This window comes from Octopus bimaculoides, chromosome 18, assembly GCF_046866305.1.
Source record: "Octopus bimaculoides isolate indiv1 chromosome 18, ASM4686630v1, whole genome shotgun sequence".
Lineage (NCBI taxonomy): Eukaryota > Metazoa > Mollusca > Cephalopoda > Octopoda > Octopodidae > Octopus > Octopus bimaculoides.
Window position 1 is genome coordinate 53,386,346 of NC_142945.1, and position 18,808 is coordinate 53,405,153.

General features: G+C 34.9%; 1 protein-coding gene across 1 annotated transcript in view; it reads right to left on the reverse strand.

Moving 5' to 3' along the window:
- LOC106873581 (putative G protein-coupled receptor No18) overlaps positions 1–18,808 on the reverse strand; it is a 183,176-nt gene that overhangs the window by 45,176 nt on the left and 119,192 nt on the right. The window lies entirely within an intron of this gene.

Sequence of the window (18,808 nt, forward strand, 5' to 3'; positions counted from 1 at the left end):
ATTTACGATGTATATAATGTAAAAAGAAACTTCTGATGAATATTCTAGTAAATAATGTGGTTCAAATATTTACAGATACCAAATGATAAATTAATATTGATTTCAAATTTTGGCACAGCGCCAGCAATTTGTTTTTGTTTTTTTGGTGGGGGAAGGGATAAATCTGTTCCATCGACTCCAGTACTCAACTGGTACATTTTTTATCGACCCCGAAAGGATGAAAGGAAAAGTCGACCTCCGTGGAATTTTAACACAAAATTATAAATTGATATTAACAATAACCTATAAAACCCATGCTCTCACCATAGCTACTGTCTTACAGAAACTCTAGATACAATCTGATGACTCGATGCAGTTTATTATTATCATTATTGTTGTTATTATTACTATTATTATTATTATTATTACTATTATTATTATTATTATTATTATTATTATTATTATTATTATTATTATTATTATTATTGGCGATGCAATGGCAGAGTCCTTAAATCGCCGGACCAAATGTCTCGAGTATTTTAGTTATGATTATTTTCATTTCTTAGTTAGGAACCATTGACTACGTTGTTGGTAAACCGATAGAGTCATTATGGCCATTGGATAAAACGCCTCGTGCTATTTCATCCGATTCTCTGTACTCCGAGTTCAAGTCACTCCCACGTCAATTTTGCTTTTCTTAAATTTCAGGGTCAATAAAAAATCATCCCAGTCTAGGGTGGGATAGCAGGGAGTTAGGGGTGGATAGCAGAGAGTTTGCAAAATATTTACATCATCGCAAAGTATACTTTGTAGTACGTGTTCCGGCTCTGTACCTTTTGATTCCAAATACCGCACCGTCCCCGTAGAATTGTGATATCGTCAGCGGTTGCAACTGTAAGACTGTGTCAATAATTAGAAAAAATATCCCAATGGAAATAGAGTTTCTTTGGTTGATCGGAACAACGGCTGTCACCACCACCACCACCACCATGAAAACCACCAACCGGACAACAAATACTCCCACTACCAACGATACCACCACCACCAGCACCACCACCACCACCACCACCCATACCACCAATATCATCACAAGCACCGTCGCCACCAGCACCACCAATACTACCGCCGCCACCACCATCACCACCACAACCACCACCACCACAGTTAATATCCCCACTAGCACCACCACCACCACCAGCACCACCATTACCACTACCACCTCGTTGATTATTGAATGAGTCTGACTTGAAAGCAAAATTCTTAAAATTTTGGACCAATATGTTTTCTCCAATAAATTTCGTTGCACTTTAATGCCTCACTGACTTTATAACGTATTTAGTAACTAAAGAGAGCATTTTGTTGTTTAATATCTTCCCTCCAAGGGCAAAATAATCGAGCTTTATTATCCAACGTTTGCCGAGAAGTTAAACAAACTCTTTCGAAATGGTTACAGATGTAGTAGTGGAAAAATATTTGCACAATGGAATTATCCAGTCTCGTCTGTCAGAGAATGTTGAAAGAAATATTTGAAACTAATGGGAGTATTATAACTAACTGTAGTAACAACATTGGCGAAGGCGCCAAGAGCTTCAGAAATTCTTAAACCAATATCGGTTATAATAACAAGAACAGAAGTAACGCAGGATTGAGTTGCTAGAAATAGCTGCAAAGTCGTCTTTAAATTACACCATGCTGTGTTTGAAAATGAAGGACACATTAGATAATGTAGTCTTATATGTATGGAAATAAGATGAGGTCATCATAGCTGGAACGCTCTCGCTCGTAGGTCTTGTTCGGTCAGGACTGTCTTGGGCGTGAGACCAACAACGGCCAGGCTAGCGAGTTCGATAAGATTGAAGAATTTTGGAGGAAAGCCAAAAGCTGAAGATTAAGAACAGATAGGGCGAAGATCTTAAACTTGCAGCGGAAGAGAAATCACTGGCTCCAGTAAATTCTGTTAAATATAGAATCATGATTTTAGTCAAGGGGATAACAAAGTGGTGTTAGACGAGTTTGCATTTAAAATATTTCTTGCAATCCGTATAACCGCTTAAACCGGAAAATAGCGTAATGGGCGGTTTCTAGTATTATTAAAAGTATTAATCTAATAAGATTCAACCTGGACAGAACGCCAATTTGTCACACAGTTACTTCTCATAACTGTGGGTACTTGTTTTCTGCTGATTAGACTGCAACAATGTGAAGTTAAGTGCTTTTCTCGAGGACACTATGCGCCCTCTGGTTCTGGAATAGACTTAATATTCTAGATGACATACATGCCACTAAATGCTCTTAAATAAAAATAACAGCCAAATATTTTTTTCTGTTTGGAAATATGCTAAAAACCTGATCTACTGTAAAGTTAGTATTATAGTATACTGACGAGGTCATAGAAAAGCCCCTACGAAGAGAACAGGATTGCAGAGGCAGAAAAAAGACACGAATGACGCAAATCCAGAACCAACTCGTTCCTTTTAGTAGCAGCAAACCAACAGAGCCTGGAACAGAGCTTTCCGAACTCGCCTCGAACTGATCGGCCACAGCCGGTCACAGCCCATCTTCTTTCATGTGATATTCTTTCTCATCTTCGACAACGACGGACGAAATAATAATTTTAATAATAATAATAATAATAATAATAATAATAATAATAATAATAATAATAATAATAATAATAATAATAATAACAATATCCACATCTCCCTCTCTCCACAAACAGAGACACATATATATTTATATTCATAACTATATAAATGCGTGTTATTAATTCATATTTGATTTTCGTTAGCCAGCCTGTACTAATAGCAATTGCATACCGTAGAGACAATATGGTGTATACGAACGGCTGGTCATATCTCATACAATATAATTCGGTACATAATGTATATTATATGATTACTATCCGTTTTGGCGCAATATGACGACATTTAACGGAGACGTGCGAGTCATTTGAATTTATTTGGAAATACGATTATACTGCAGTAGACTTCATTCTCATAACTGGTTTCATAAAGAAAACTTCTGGCCGTTAATTTTATTTTCATAAGCGCAAATACGCCGAAATAGTTTATTGCTTCTTCACTCTCAGCAACATCGTCTCATTCGATACTGTCTGTCTATGTGTCTATGTGCATATGAGCTGTCCGATCAATGGAACATCCTGCTCGCGAAATTAACCTTCATGTCACGGGGCACTGCACAGACACGTCTACTCTTAAGGTAGTTCCGAAGGAGATTCAATGCGACACAGCATTTGACAAGGCTGCTCCGTCGAATTACAGGTACAGTTTTGTCACCTAATCGGTAAGCCACGCGCCTTCACACGTATGTAAATATGCATACACTAAAAAACAATTGTGAATGGATGCATTAATAAAAATGAAGTTGCAGGAGAAAAGTTCTTTTCTGCATCTCATTTGAAAATAATTTCAAATGACGAACAAGTGTCGTATTAGTTTTGTCTTTGTTGTTTTAATTAAACAATAATGTCTCTGTCGTTTATGTTTTTCCTTTGACATCAAACCCAAGCGACAAGGATATGAGAGATTAAATAAAGAGTGCCTTTCAAATCCTCAATTATAATACAGAAGAGATGAGTTTTTCTGCGTCTTTATTTTCTTTCTAATATTAAAGAAAGTGAAAAGACACAAATAAGAGAAAGAAAGAGAAAATGAGAGAGAGAGAAAGTAAGGGAGAGATAACGTGAAAGAAACAGAAGAAAGAGTGAGAAAGAGAGAGAAAGAATGCGAGGAAAAAGAGATGGAAATAAATAAGGAAGAAAGAAAAGGAAAGCGTGAGAAGGAGAAAGAAAATGACAGAGAAAAAGTGAGTGAGTGAGTGAGAGAGGGAGAGAGAGAGAGAGAGAGAAAGAGAGAGAGAGAGAGAGGGGAGGGAGAGAAATGATGAGGAAAAGAGACGGTGAGTAAATAAGAGCTAGAGAGGGAGACGAGGAGAAAGAGAAAGTGTCTCCTTTGGAATTGTAGAAAGCTCGTTCCATAAATAATAATGACTCTCTTAGTCTCAACGAAGTCAAACCATCTCTGATAATGTCAGCTTTAACTAATTCCTGGCCTTGCTTGTATTGTCTTCGAGATTAGCTGACTTCTTCCTTTTGCTGCAAGTGTCAAATTCAATGGCCGCTATGCTACGTCAACGACTGGCATTGCAAATGAGTTTTTTCTTTCTTTTTCTTTTTCTTTCTGTCTTTATTATCAAGAATCTATATGCATCCATCTTTTGCAGGAGAAATAAACACAATAATTCAATGAAAAAAAAAAAAAAAAAGGAAAAGAGAGAGAAGATGGAATGAATGAGGAAATATAATTAGCATTTTTCTTTCTTTTTTATTTTGCTTGAAAATTTTATTTATTCATTTTCTGTTTGTCTTTTTTTTGTCTGTATTTTTGAAAAGTCGATTATGAAGAACGATGATATTTTCAATCAATGTAAGACAATAATTCTTGCTCGTTATTCAATAATTCTCACCCACCAAGCATAAAAAATAGAAAAAAAAAATTAATTGTTTTCTTCAGACAGACATTCTAACGTTTAGAAAAAATTCAATTTCACCACAGACAGACAGACACACACACACACACACACACACACACACACACACACACACACACAGAGGCATATGTATATATATATATATATATATATATATATATATATATATATATATATATATATATATATATATATGTATATATATGTGTATGTACATGTATATATATATGTATATCTATATATATATATCTATATCTATATATATACGTGTATATATATGTATACATATGTATACATATATGTAGATGTAGATATATATGTATGTATGCATGTATATATATATATATATATATATATATATATATATATATACATACATACATACATATATATCTACATCTACATATATGTAAACATATGTATACATATATATACACGTATATATATAGATATAGATATAGATATAGATATACATATATATATACATGTACATACACATATATATATATATATATATATATATATATATATATATATATATATATATATATATATATATATGCGTGGCTGCGTGTTAAGAAACTTGCTTCCCAACTACATGGTTCAGGGTTCAAGCCCACTGCAAATGTTTCGGCAAATGTTTACTATAACCTCGAGCCAACCAAAGTACTGTGAGTGAATTTGGTTCACGAAAACTGAAAGAAGCCCGTGCCTAAGTGTTTTTGTGCCTGTATTTGCCCCTTCCCACCACACACAGAGGTAAAACCATAAAGATGATTTGAGATAGTAAATTAGCTGAATCATTAAAGCCTCAGGTGAAATATGTTGGATATATTCCTTCCGGTTGGTTTACCTTCTGAGTTCAAATCGCACCGAGGTCAAATTTGCTTTCATGTTTCTGGGTTGATACATACACACACACACACACACACACACACACACACACACGTATATATATGATAGATAGTTACAGAGAGACACACACATATATATTCAACTAAATCAAATTCATCTTGTGATCAATAAACTAATAGACTTAGTTATTCAGACCTTAAGTATATAAATCGAATAAAAGGCTCTATGTACTATGGAACGTTACAAAAAAATAATAAAACATTCAAAAAGGAAGAACGCTAAGACACTCTGAGATAGATTCAATATCCATTTTATCATCTCCACAGCAATCGCAATAGTTTTTTCCTTAAAGTAACTTATTGATTTTTCAAAAAATCTTTCTATTCTCGATAAGATCTTCATATAATATTTCACGATCACTACTTGAAGGGTACAATACTAAAATTGATTCTGTCTGATATTCTATATATCCAGGATCACAATATTATCATCAAATTCTAGATTTCCCACTTCAACTTATTCTAGATCCGCCTCTTGGCTACAATGACTTTTAGAGTAAGTTATGCGTATGTGATCCTTAGAGCTGGATCCAATTCCATTTTTGAATTTATGGTATAAATATTGCCCTGCGGAGCCTAGTGGTTAGAGCAGCGGACTGGCGGTCGAGGGATTGCGGGTTCGAACCTCAGACCGAGCGATGTGTGTGCTTATGAGCGGAACACCTAAGCTCCACACGGCTCTGGCAGAAGGTAATGGCGAACTTCCGCTGAGTCTTTTGCTACAACTTTCTCTCACTCTTTCCTCCTGCATCTAGCTTCTCACCTGCGACGGACCGGCATCCCATCCAGGTGGGGAGCCTATACGCCAATGAAAACGGGAAACTGGCCCTTATAAGCCAGGAATGGCTCGAGAAGGAACAAACAACACAACATAAATATCTATTTCTCTATTGCCCACAGGGGGCTAAACATAGAGGGGACAAACAAGGATATCGGGATTATGTCGATTACAGCGACCTCGAAAGGATGAAAGCAAAGTCAACCTCCACGGAATTTGAACTCAGAACGAAATACCAGTAGACGAAATACCGCTAAGCATTTCGCCCGGCGTGCTAACGATTCTGCCAGCTCGCTGCCATTTCTGAATGTGTATCGCCATGCATAGCATGGTTTTACCACATTCCAAAGTCTAAAAACTGCATCCCAGAAAGTTCATAAGTCAATGCAATGCCAAATATATCACTATTTTTGCGCAAGGAAATATTAATGATGTCGAATAACTGGTTTTGGCATGTTGAGGTTTAAGTCCAAAATTTTTCTAAAAGAATGATGTTTTGATACAAAAATCAATGAAGTTTGCAATCTTTGGTTTCAACGAAGGAAGTGGAATAAAATTATTCTAGGTTTTGTTTTGTAAATAAATAATAAAAATATATAAACATCGCTGACGCCGAATTGATAGAAATACTTTCTACTGTTTTGAGTCTTACCGAGGGTGTGATTATAACAACTTGCTTTATCATTAAATCACTTGAAACTTGCTTATGAAAGTCACACACTTACACATACACACACACACTTACACACACAAGCACACACACATATGATGCTTTGCATTTTGATCATACACGTGGGTGTGTAGTAAGGATGTGTGCTTCCCAGTCAAATGGTTCCAGGTTCAGTCCCACTTCGTGGTAAGTGTTTTGGGCAAGTCTCTTCTATTATAGCCACGGGTTGACCTAACCTTTGTGAGTGGATTTGGTAAACGGAAACTGAAACAAGGCGGCAGTATATATATGTGTGTGTGTGTGTGTGTGTGTGTGTGTGTGTGTGTGTGTGTGTGTGTGTGTGTGTGTTGTTTTTGTGTTTGCCCCCGATCGCTGCTCGATAGCCGGTTTTGGTGTGTTTATATCCTCATGTGCTAGCCGTCCGGCAAAAGGCATCAATATAATAAGTACCAAACCAAATAAGTCTTGGGGTTGATTCTTTCTACCCAGCATGGCCATAGTTTGATGACTGAAGCTAGTCAAAAGTAAAAGGTGAAGAATTTAAAAGAACCATGGCCATCACCCTCGAACATGACGTTTTGGCGTCTACCATGCTTCCAGTAATTGTTTTCTGTCTGTTGTGGCTAGAAGACATAGGTAACTTCTCGTCCCTCCTGTCTTTGACCCAACAAATGTCAACTGGGTGGGAGAGAGAACTGTACAAGCATTTGGTTGATACTCTTTTACAGTTAAATAAATTAAATGTGAAATGATGTGCCACTTTCAAGGACACATTGTGCCATTTAGTTCAGGATTCGAACCTGTGACCTTATGATCGTAAGCACAACACTTTAATCATTAGACCACGAGCCTTTACCTGAATAAGATATAAAATTCAAATGCTGTTACTTGCAGTTCTTGTTTGAGTGCTTTTGACAAAGCTAAACAAGCCAAAACATTTGGTTATCTCTTTATATATGATCACCTGTCTGCCCTTTACTTAAATAAACTAGTAATTGATTAGCAACCCGAGTACTTGCGCCTAATGTTGACCATTTCAATTCGTTGATCACTTGCATTAGCGAATTTGATTACCTGCAACAAGGCCATCATTAACTTAGAAAGAATGCTTGATTAATCTGAAGAAACTTGTAACCATTATATCCAAACACGTCGATCTTCTCTCAGAGAATACAGTTGTCTTCATAAATATTACTTTTATTTATCACAAAGTTTTATTCTTTCTAAGCTTTGGTAATAATATAAATTCCAGAGTTGGTAATATATCAAAATAAATTGTTTTATTCTACATTCTTCTATCGAATATAAACTAAATATTTTCTCCTTGTGTGACACGTCTGTCCACTCAATTGTTAATTTATATTCAACAATAAAACAAAACACAAATACAATCCATTTCCAACAAATAAAACCATACCAACTCTAATTCACATATCATCAACGTGTAGTTTAAAGTACTGTAAATAATGGAGTCACTCAGCCACGAGCGAATTGGCACCTCTTAATCGCAATGTCTTCATATTCTGGCAGAAGAAGAGCTGTTTCTATTTCACAAAGACCTGCTGCTATGAAAGACCTTGTAGAATTTTGAACAGACTTTGCCAGGCCAGGAGTGTGGAAAGAACACAGAAGAACAGCATGTAAAGTGAATCATGATGGTTTCCTGTCAGGAGTCATCTACAAGGGGACGAGACGTTTTGCCACTGCTGTTTTGGCGTCGCTTATTTGGTGTCGCTGATTCGATGCTGATTTATTTGACATCAAACGTTTTAAAGTTTTGTTCGTTTTAATGATTTTCTCGTTCTATCCATCCTACCCCATCTTTTTCTCTGCTTATTGGTGTGATCATATTGCTCTTTATGTTTATGAGGATACAGAAAGTGATTATGTCAATCATGTCCAAATAATAAATTTTAATCTCATACTCCGTCTCTTATTTTTCGATCTTCATGTGTATAATTTTGTCCGAGGGTCTGTGTTTGCCTCCAGCGCCGAAAAGTACTGAATGTCCAGTTAGCTGTGCCAAATCGCCAGAGTCCAGAGAGCCGCACCTTATCGTCCCATTCCGCAGCTACTTACGTCAAAAAGGCAATATTTCACCATGTGTAATGAAATCGTATAAAAAAAAAACCTCACAATATTTTTCCATTAAAAGAAATAGTAAAGAATGTCAAATTACAATAAATCTGTGTGGTGGAAGGCATATAAGAAAGAAAAAGGGATTCCATTGTACAAATCAATAAACCTAACACATTCCCGCAACAGAAAATGCCGAAGGAGAATAATGTAGAAGCTAACTCTTCACAAAACGTAAGGCTCACAGATAAAAATAAATAGGAAACAGAATAACTATGCGCAAAAACTAAGAAACAAAACTATAGTTTTCAATCAGCATGGTAACATTTCTATTCGTGGTTATTGGCGAATTTGGCTTCATGATTAAGAGATTCATTGAAATGCAGGGCATCCAAATTATAGAATTGATGGGATATATTTGGAAACTGCAAATCCATCAGCGTTGGTCTTAAAACACACAGAAACGTAATGGAAGTTCGGCTTATGATTTATCTATAATGTTTTCTTGACACAGAGAAGAGTTGTATGTTTTAATAATGTTCTGTTAATATGTATGTATATATATATATGTATATATATATATATATATATATATATATATATATATATATATATATATATATATATATATATATATATATATATATATATATATATATATATATATATACATATATATGTATGTATGTATGTATGTATGTATGCATTTATATAAACATATATATATATATATATATATATATATAAAAACACACATGTTAGTGTGTATGTCTATGCATGTATATATATAATACTCTATATGTATGCGTGTATACACACGCAAAAACCTACGTAAGTATGCAAATGCTAATATGTATATATATATATACACATAATTCTATCTATTTATCAATATCTTCACATTCACTCCAATAAATAAAATCTACCTTTCTACCGGAAGTAATAGAAAAGTGGGTATAACGTTTTTAAAGTGATATAGATAACTGGAATTGCACGTTTTGTTGGGGCACCTCTCCCTCCAAAATAATTGTTCTTCCTGTTCTTCTTTATGCCAAGAGTATAATGCATTCAAAGCAGAAGTAACATTCAGAGGGGTGCAGAAAATGTGACACCAACAGAAAGTTACTGGATCTCCATAAAGATGACAACATTGAAATGAGTACTGAGTACGGATGACTCATGCCTTTAAAGAAGTTATAAGAACGGGAGACCAGCATTTAAAACAAACCATGCACTGGGAAACCATTAACTGCGGCCACGCGATCTATTAGGTTGCAGAGATGCTACTAAGATGTAGAGAAAGAAGTTTGGCCGGGATTGACATTTGAGACTGATCAATTTCACATGTCAATATTTTCTGAATAAGTCAGTTGGAAGTGACACAAGACAAAAGAATTACCGAGAACGAAAGTTAGAAATCACTTTGAATTTTCTTTTGAAGTATACCGCGAGTTGATTGAAGTCATAAAGGTTTTCAGAGAGTCTGAGCCTGATATTGCATAATCCATTGAAGTATGGAAAGGATCAATCGACAATATTTCTGGTTAGAGTGGATGTCATATTCTTGGTTTTGAAGCTTCCAAGTGAAGAAGAAGAAAAAGAAGAGAGAGAGAGAGAGAGAGAGAGAGAGAGAGAGAGAGAGAGAGAGAGAGCGAGCGATATATATATATATATATATATATATATATATAGAGAGAGAGAGAGAGAGAGAGAGAGAGACAGATTACTCTATACTTGGATTTAAAAGAAAGAAGATATTGCTTGTAAGACTCTTTCATTTTGAACTGGGTGGCTGTGCTCCATGAACAAATATTTTCTAGATACCACCTGATAGAATGAGTATAGCTCCATGCCAAGAGCTTCAGAATATATTAAAGGTTTAGTTAACGCTTAGATATCAGGGTCTAGTTTCGGCATGTTCTATCACACACACGCACACGCACGCGCACACACACACACGCACACACGCACACGCCAACACGCACACACGCACATACACGAGTTTGTTTCAAATGTCCACCTTTACTAATTTTCCTGGTGTTGTTGAATAAGTATGTATGATGCTAAAAACATTACATTAGAAAATTAAAGTATTCACAGAAAAACGACGAATTGACCCTTCTACATTACATTAGTGTTACAATGCTTCGGCCAGATTCGAAACACCTTGTTCGGACTCAAAAAATATAAGTTGGCAAGCTGGCCGAATCGTTAGCACAGCGGACAATAAATTCCTAGCGGTATTTCATCCGTCTTTGCGTTCTTTGGACCTAATTTGGAATTAATAATTATATACCTGTATGACGTAACAACAGTAATTAAATTTTTTTTTCTATCTTAGGCTTGCTCGCGAATATGCTTTTGAACATAATTAATTCACTTGTTCTATATCTAATAGATGAGGAATTATGTACATTATTTACCCTATTTACATTTGACGGATATTTGTCCTCGGCTTGTTTGTTGTTAACGCAACGTTTCGGCTGATATACCCTCCAGCCTTCATCAGGTGTCTTGGGGAAATTTCGAAAATATAACAGCCGAAACATTGTGCTAACAACAAACAAGATGAGGACAAATATCCGTCAAATGTAAATAATGTAAATAATGTATATAATTCACTTGCACATATGTAAAAGGAAACTGTTTGAAATAATAAATATACGGAAACCGTGTATTTGTTGTTGGACCATTCTCACCTCTAAACTTAACGTATTCAAGGTACCGTACATCTCGGTACCTCAACGTTTTCGGTCTTGTTCTGCATAACTTACCCATCTACTGCTGCGCCCGAATGCAAATCACTCATTCTATCCTCACACAGACCAACAGAACAGCAAACAAGAAATCATTGTTTTCATTATTTGTTACTATCTACATCCAAACATACGCGCACAGTAATTTCTATACATCCACACGTATATATACACGTAGCCACACACACACTAACGAGCACAACACGCCAACGCAACCCTGCAACACTTCGTTCAGTAGAACACATAAATTAACACTCTCCCACAATCTCACTTGGCTTTGATGTCTAAGCCACACACACACACAAAAAGAAGAAAATGTGGTTTTGTCTCCATTTTTATCTTTGGACATGGTGACCTTCTATTACAACATATATTTATAATGTCTCTCTGGCGTTCTCTTCTTCTCCTTCCTACTCATTTTTGTTGTTTTCTCCGACGATATTTACACAGAAACGTAAGATGTCTATACAAATATATTTTTCTCTGCCAAGAGTGAAACTAATATTTAAACTGCATTTCATCTGTTTCTCGTGCTTTTACATACGCTTCAACTTTGACACAAGTTGGTGTGAGAAAAGGAAACTATTACAGAGAATGAATAATTAGATAGATAAATAGACGAATGAAAGATTGGCAAAATGAGATATAATAGCGTATAAGAAACGGTTACGCAAGCAGAAAGTTAAATACAAAGAAGAATAGGAAAAAACGACGTCGGAGGAGGAGGGAACAGTGTGAACATGAAAGGTGTAAAGCTAATTCTGTAAAATAGATTGCAGGAATTAATGAAGTAAAGTATAGAAAGGAAAGTATAGAAAATGAACGAATGATGGAGTGAGTGGTAGAGGGAGAGAGGAAAAGATCGCTTCGTTTACAAGAACAAAGCATATATAGTGCAGACAGTGGGAAAGGAGGTCAGAGTTGGGGTAGGCTTTTGCTGCGGGGAAAAAGTGACGGAAATTTACATATACAAGCAAAACTACATACTGATATATGTATAAACATCTCTCTATGTCTCTGTCTTTCTTTCCACGCCTCTCTCTGTCTGAGTGTGTGGTTATTTATTTATGCATATATATAGAAGATCCTTTATCTTTTGTTTCAGTGAATGGAGTCCGGCCATGCTGGGGCATCGCCTTGACAGTTTTAGTGCTTATTTTCAAAGTGTGGTACTATTCTATCCTTGTGTTGCCGAAACGCTAGCTATTGGGGAAGTAAAAAAAAATATACAACACTGGTTGTAAGGACATTGGGGGACATCACGCACGCACAGACACATATCACACGCTTGAACATGCGCACACACACACACACACACACACACACGCTCCAGTCAAACTGTTTCTACGCAGAGTTATATCCAGAAATATCTCTGACGAAACTAGGATTAATTTTTTAGGACTTTCAACGTTTCTCAACTGATTGAGAAACCTATCAGTAACGTACCTATAACAACTACTGGAAACAGCTGTAAGCCAACCTTGTCTGATATATATATATATGTATATATATATATATATATATATATATATATATATATATATATATATATATATATATATATATATATATATACATATATATATATATATATATATATATATATATATATATATATATGCATCTATATACATTGATATATATATATGTAAATGCACACGTATAAATATACATATATGTATACATATGTTTATATACATACATACATACATATACATATATATATATATATATGCATATATATATATCTCTCTCTCTCTCTCTCTCTCTATATATATATATATATATATATGTGTGTGTGTGTGTGTGTGTGTGTGTGTATACACACACGCGCACACACACACATATATATATATATGTGTGTGTGTAAACATATATATATATACAATCTACTTATATCTGCATGTAGAAGTACATATACACACATATAGTATTTGCATGTTTACACTTATTCTATTCTTGCTTATTGTCTTTAACAATCTACATGTCAATTGTTCATACCTATGTACATTTAAATAAATATCTGTATATATAACTACACCCCGTACACACACGTACATTAAGCTGCAAACACACACACACACACACACACACACACACACACATATTTATATGGTATATCATATATATATGGTATACATTAAGTTACATGTATAATAACAGAGAGAATAAGTAAAGAATCTACGCCTTATTAATGAAAATATCCTCATTCTTTTTGTATCGGGAATAATTTTGTGATGCATATACATTATCGATTTCTGCTTGTTGAAGAATTTATAACGAAGCAACTACATTCACTCAGGATATATAAAATATATATAATCTGTGTGTGTATATGTTTGTAAGAGTATATATATGCGTCAAACGTATATCATTTTATATATGTATGTAGCATATATATTTAAATACATGCATACACATACAGGTAGGTATAGGTATGGATCCTCCTGTATATATATACATATATATATGCATGTATATATGTGCATGTATGAATGTATGTATGTAAATGTTTATGCATGTACATATGTTCGTGTAAGTGCATATATATATACTACAAATGCATATATCTATATCTATATCTATCTATCTATCTATCTATCTATCTATCTCTCTCTCTCTCTCTCTCTCTTTATATATATATATATATATATATATATATATATATATATATATATAAATCTTAATGCGTGTGCGTCTTGGTAAATTTTATCACGCGTGTCTAAAACGCAAGGGAGTATATCTTAATTGTAATCTAGAAAAAAGGGTTCAACATGAAAGGTCTCCGTTCATGCTGAGACATTGAAAGAGCAATTAGGGACACAATATGAACGAACAAAAAACAAAATTAATGCATTGACAAACAAAAATATCTCCACCAATAATAAACCATTTCAGTGCGTACCTCCTCTTCAGATTGCACAATTATGTGAAGAGCGAATCTCTCTTAAGGGCGACACACTAGGCTATCAGTCATACAGCGATCGATTTAAAGTTGGCCGAAAATGACAGATGTACCGACACAAATACACACACACTCACACAATAATAACAATAATGATGATGATGTTGATGATGATGATAATGATAATAAAATTGGTAGAGCTGAAAAATTGGTAGAGCTGTTGCTGTTAGAGCACGGAATAGAGCACCGTTTTGCTTATTGCGCTGAGTTCAAATCCTGTCAAGGTTAACTTGGCTTTCTCTCTTGCAAAGTCTATAAAATAAGGTCGATTGCTATATCAGTCGCGTACTGGGGTTATGATCTTTGTACCTTAATTATATGAAACAGTTTACGACTACATGATAAAATGTAGGAGTTCTATATTGAAGTGAGTAATGTACGTTTCGAAGGAATTTTGGCTGCCATTTTTAGTTGAGCGAGCGACTATGTAAGGCTGAGAACGATTAATATTAGTCATTTCTATCAACGATGCTCCCTAATCCTAAAGTAAATTATCATCTTGGCATTCTCTGTTCTAATGAATCAAGATCAACCATTTTCATTTTTCTGGAGTCAGTAAGCAGGGATATTTGAACCTACCACATCATTTATCAATATGGTTACGATTTTGTAAAGATATAAAAACACATTTTTAATAACCTAAGACTAAACAGAAACTAAAAATATGCATCGTGGTCTCTTGACAAAACTGAAGCAAACCAGAAGTAGAGAGAGTATTTAATTGACGAGTCCACGAATGGCGACGAAAGGATTTATACAAACTTCGCTGATCGACTGATTGACTAAACGATTAATCAGACAATTGTTTAGTTATTTGGTTAAATGTTAATTAATTGGCAAATACCAAAAGAAGTAAAATAGAAACAGCGAGTGTGTTTATTATTCTCAAAATGACCCTCCCTAGATACGACAAAATTTCTTTCAGTACACAATTTCATATCGAGAATCTTGCAAAGGAAATTCCAAAAATAAATACATAAAAATTAGAATTTCCATATTAAAAGTGAGTTTATATTCACCCCCATAACCCGAATGTTATGCCTCTTCTGAAGATTCAGAGAGATTCACCTGATATATCTGATATCCGAATCTCGAAATAAGTCTCACATTTATGAACGACCAGGTCAAATGAAAATTAAGAAAAAAAAAAAAGGTTTAAAAGCTTGGATCTTTTAATATAGCAAAAAATAACGGTTTAGATAAGCTTAATTCTAATTTAGATATAACATTGGAAATGCCTCATACGAAGACAACTAAAATTAAACAATATTGGCAAAGATATGATCACAAATATAGAAGCAGTAGAACCGAAATGAACTACCGTAGTTGTGCTCTTAAAAGGGCCAACATTAATTTATCTGAAATTGTATTGATTCTTTGCAGCAGAACTAATATTGATTTCTTGCTTTCATCTGAAATGATATTATCAAAGGATGAGATGCAAATAAAGCTCTTTATGCCAGGTTTTAAACATTTTGGTGAGATAAAAATACTCAAAACAAATGCATAATCTTAGATGAAGAATGAATTTAATCTACAAATATGCGCAACGAACCTATGTACGTGAGTTCACCCGAACGTAGACCCTTCAGCAAGAGTCCGTAGCATACATTTCATTACTGAGCATAATTAATGAGTATTGCTGAGCCTGTATGGCTGTGTGGTGAAAGCATTCGATTCATCACTAAAGTTTTAGGTTCGATTCATCTGTGTGATATATTTATCAAGTATTCTCTATAATCATTTCGTGTCGACCAAATTCTTGTGAATGAAATTTTGAAGACCGAATAAGCGAGGAAGCCCGTCTGATGAACTTTATCTGTGGTAGAGTGGTAGCTGTTAACCCCTCAACCTAGACATTATGTAATTTTAATAGTCTTTAGTTAGCTTCAGTGCTTTCTCTCCATGTTTCTGGTCTGAGGCTCATCTTCACCCTTACCACTTCCCCAATCGTAAAAGCTCTTCAATTTCTGGTTAATGCATTAAAAATAATTAAGATACTGTTTACACATATGCGATAGATACAATTTCCAGGCATGCACATGATTTGGCACATTCTCAGCCTTTGCACTCATGTATGAAAGTTCTAGTGAGGGTGGGTTAATTGTGGCTTTCGACTAACAGTTTCCTAAAACTGGACACGTCTAGATATAGTAAAACGGATTCTTTTTACTAAAAGGGTGAGGGTTGATGTTGATTGTTTAGAGTGAAATTTTCTTTTCATTTTAATTTCATACTGCTCTGCGTGAGTATATTGCAGGATTTGTTGTGACTAGTGGAATGTATTACCATTGAGTGATAGAGTTATCTATGTCTTATGACATCGTCGTGCAGATAGTGCCACTGTCTTAAATACGAATAAATATAGTTTATATTGTAAGGAGTAAAAAGGCCAGTGCTGGCAACATTGCTCACGTTTCTTGCATGGAGGCTGAAATAACAACTGTGAATACTTTGTCTGAATGTTGAGAAGTTCAAGAGAGATATTTGAAAAACGTGTGAAGAATACATTCCATATTATGCGTAATAATATTGAGTTAAGTTTTCGTTTAGCCAGACCAAATGTAATGACAAAAAACCGTAAGCAAGAAATAGAGATTTTAAAACTGATAGATTATGTTCGATCTGTTCTTCTTCCCACGGAAAATATGGCAATAATCTAATTGATTAAAATATAAATTTAGTATCTGAAAACTATCAATCGATAAATTGACATAATAATTCCGAAACAGGCACATTATGATATTAAAGAAAAGAGGGAGGTGAGTGTGATAGGAGAACTAGTATCAAGCAAGCAACGGACAGATCCGGATAAGGAAACGACGGAAAAAAATATGAGAACAAAAGCACTGAGGGAGTCGGTTGAAATAGAAAAAGGCGGCCATGTTGTGCGGAGATCAACACGGAGAAACTGATGATAATGATGACAACAGTAATACCAAAAAAAATACATGAAGTTTAATGATGATGACCAAGAGTTAGGACATAGTTCAGCGCTAATAGTTGTTTTGTTAAAAAATATTTCCCTGTGATGTGTAATGCTTTCACAGAAAGTAATTAACAGAATCAAAAACAGAAAATAATAACATTAAAAACGGCCAACCCTAATCGCAAAGCGAAAAGTTCGGCACTTTTCCAATACTTGCTTGTTTGAAAAAAAAAGAAAAAAAAAAGAAAAAAAGATGGGAAAAAAATTTCATTCATTTAAAAATGTCCAAGTGTTGATAGAGTTTTTATAAACATATTAAAAGTGAAATAATAAAGTTTGTTCGTTGACAACCTGGGTAGGAGTCTTGGCAGGAAGGCTTTTTCAGCGGGAAAAATGGAGAAACCTAATTTTTCCCCTTCTGAAAAGGTCTGTCTGCCAAGCCATCATTGTCATCAGTACCTTTCTAGTTTCAACCAAGCAACTCTGGAAGCAATGTTCTGGAGTAGAGATATCATTTACCTTCTATTTGTTTCAGTCATTGGACTGCGGCCATGCTGGAGCACCGCCTTGAATAATTTGTAGTCGAACAAATGTATCCCATTATTTATATATTTTAAAAGTCTGGTATTTATTTCTATCGGTCTCTTTTTAGTAGAACCACGCATTCGCGGGAATATCAAAAGACCAACACCGGATTTCAAGATGAAAACGTGGGGGATAAACACAGGCTCTCACATATGCTTTTGATGGGCTTCCATACAGTTTTTATGTACCAAGCTCACTCATATAATATTGGTAGGTCAGTGTCTACCAATAAAAACACTATACATTGATATGTTACCTGAAGACTTGAAGAGCAGCCTCTCTTAGACTCGTGACAGCTGCATGATATTTTGAAGTCTATGCATCTGCAAACCAAGGACAGAAGATGGCTTCAAAATACTCAATCAACAAAAGAGAATGTGGAACCCTTTGAGCTCCAAGATGCAACCGAAAATGTAGATTATGTCATGTTTCGGTGGGATTCATCACACATATGATTCGCAGCTGCCTAAAAATATACTCAAGGTATTACTTCCTTGTGTGACACGACGTTGTCCCCAGAACAGTATACAATACCATTTGGACGAAAGTCTGCCCTGGAATAAATATAGAGAATCCCTCACTTATTGAATACAGTCATAAGTATCGACGCAAGGAATACTATCGGAACATTCCCATCAAAACATTTG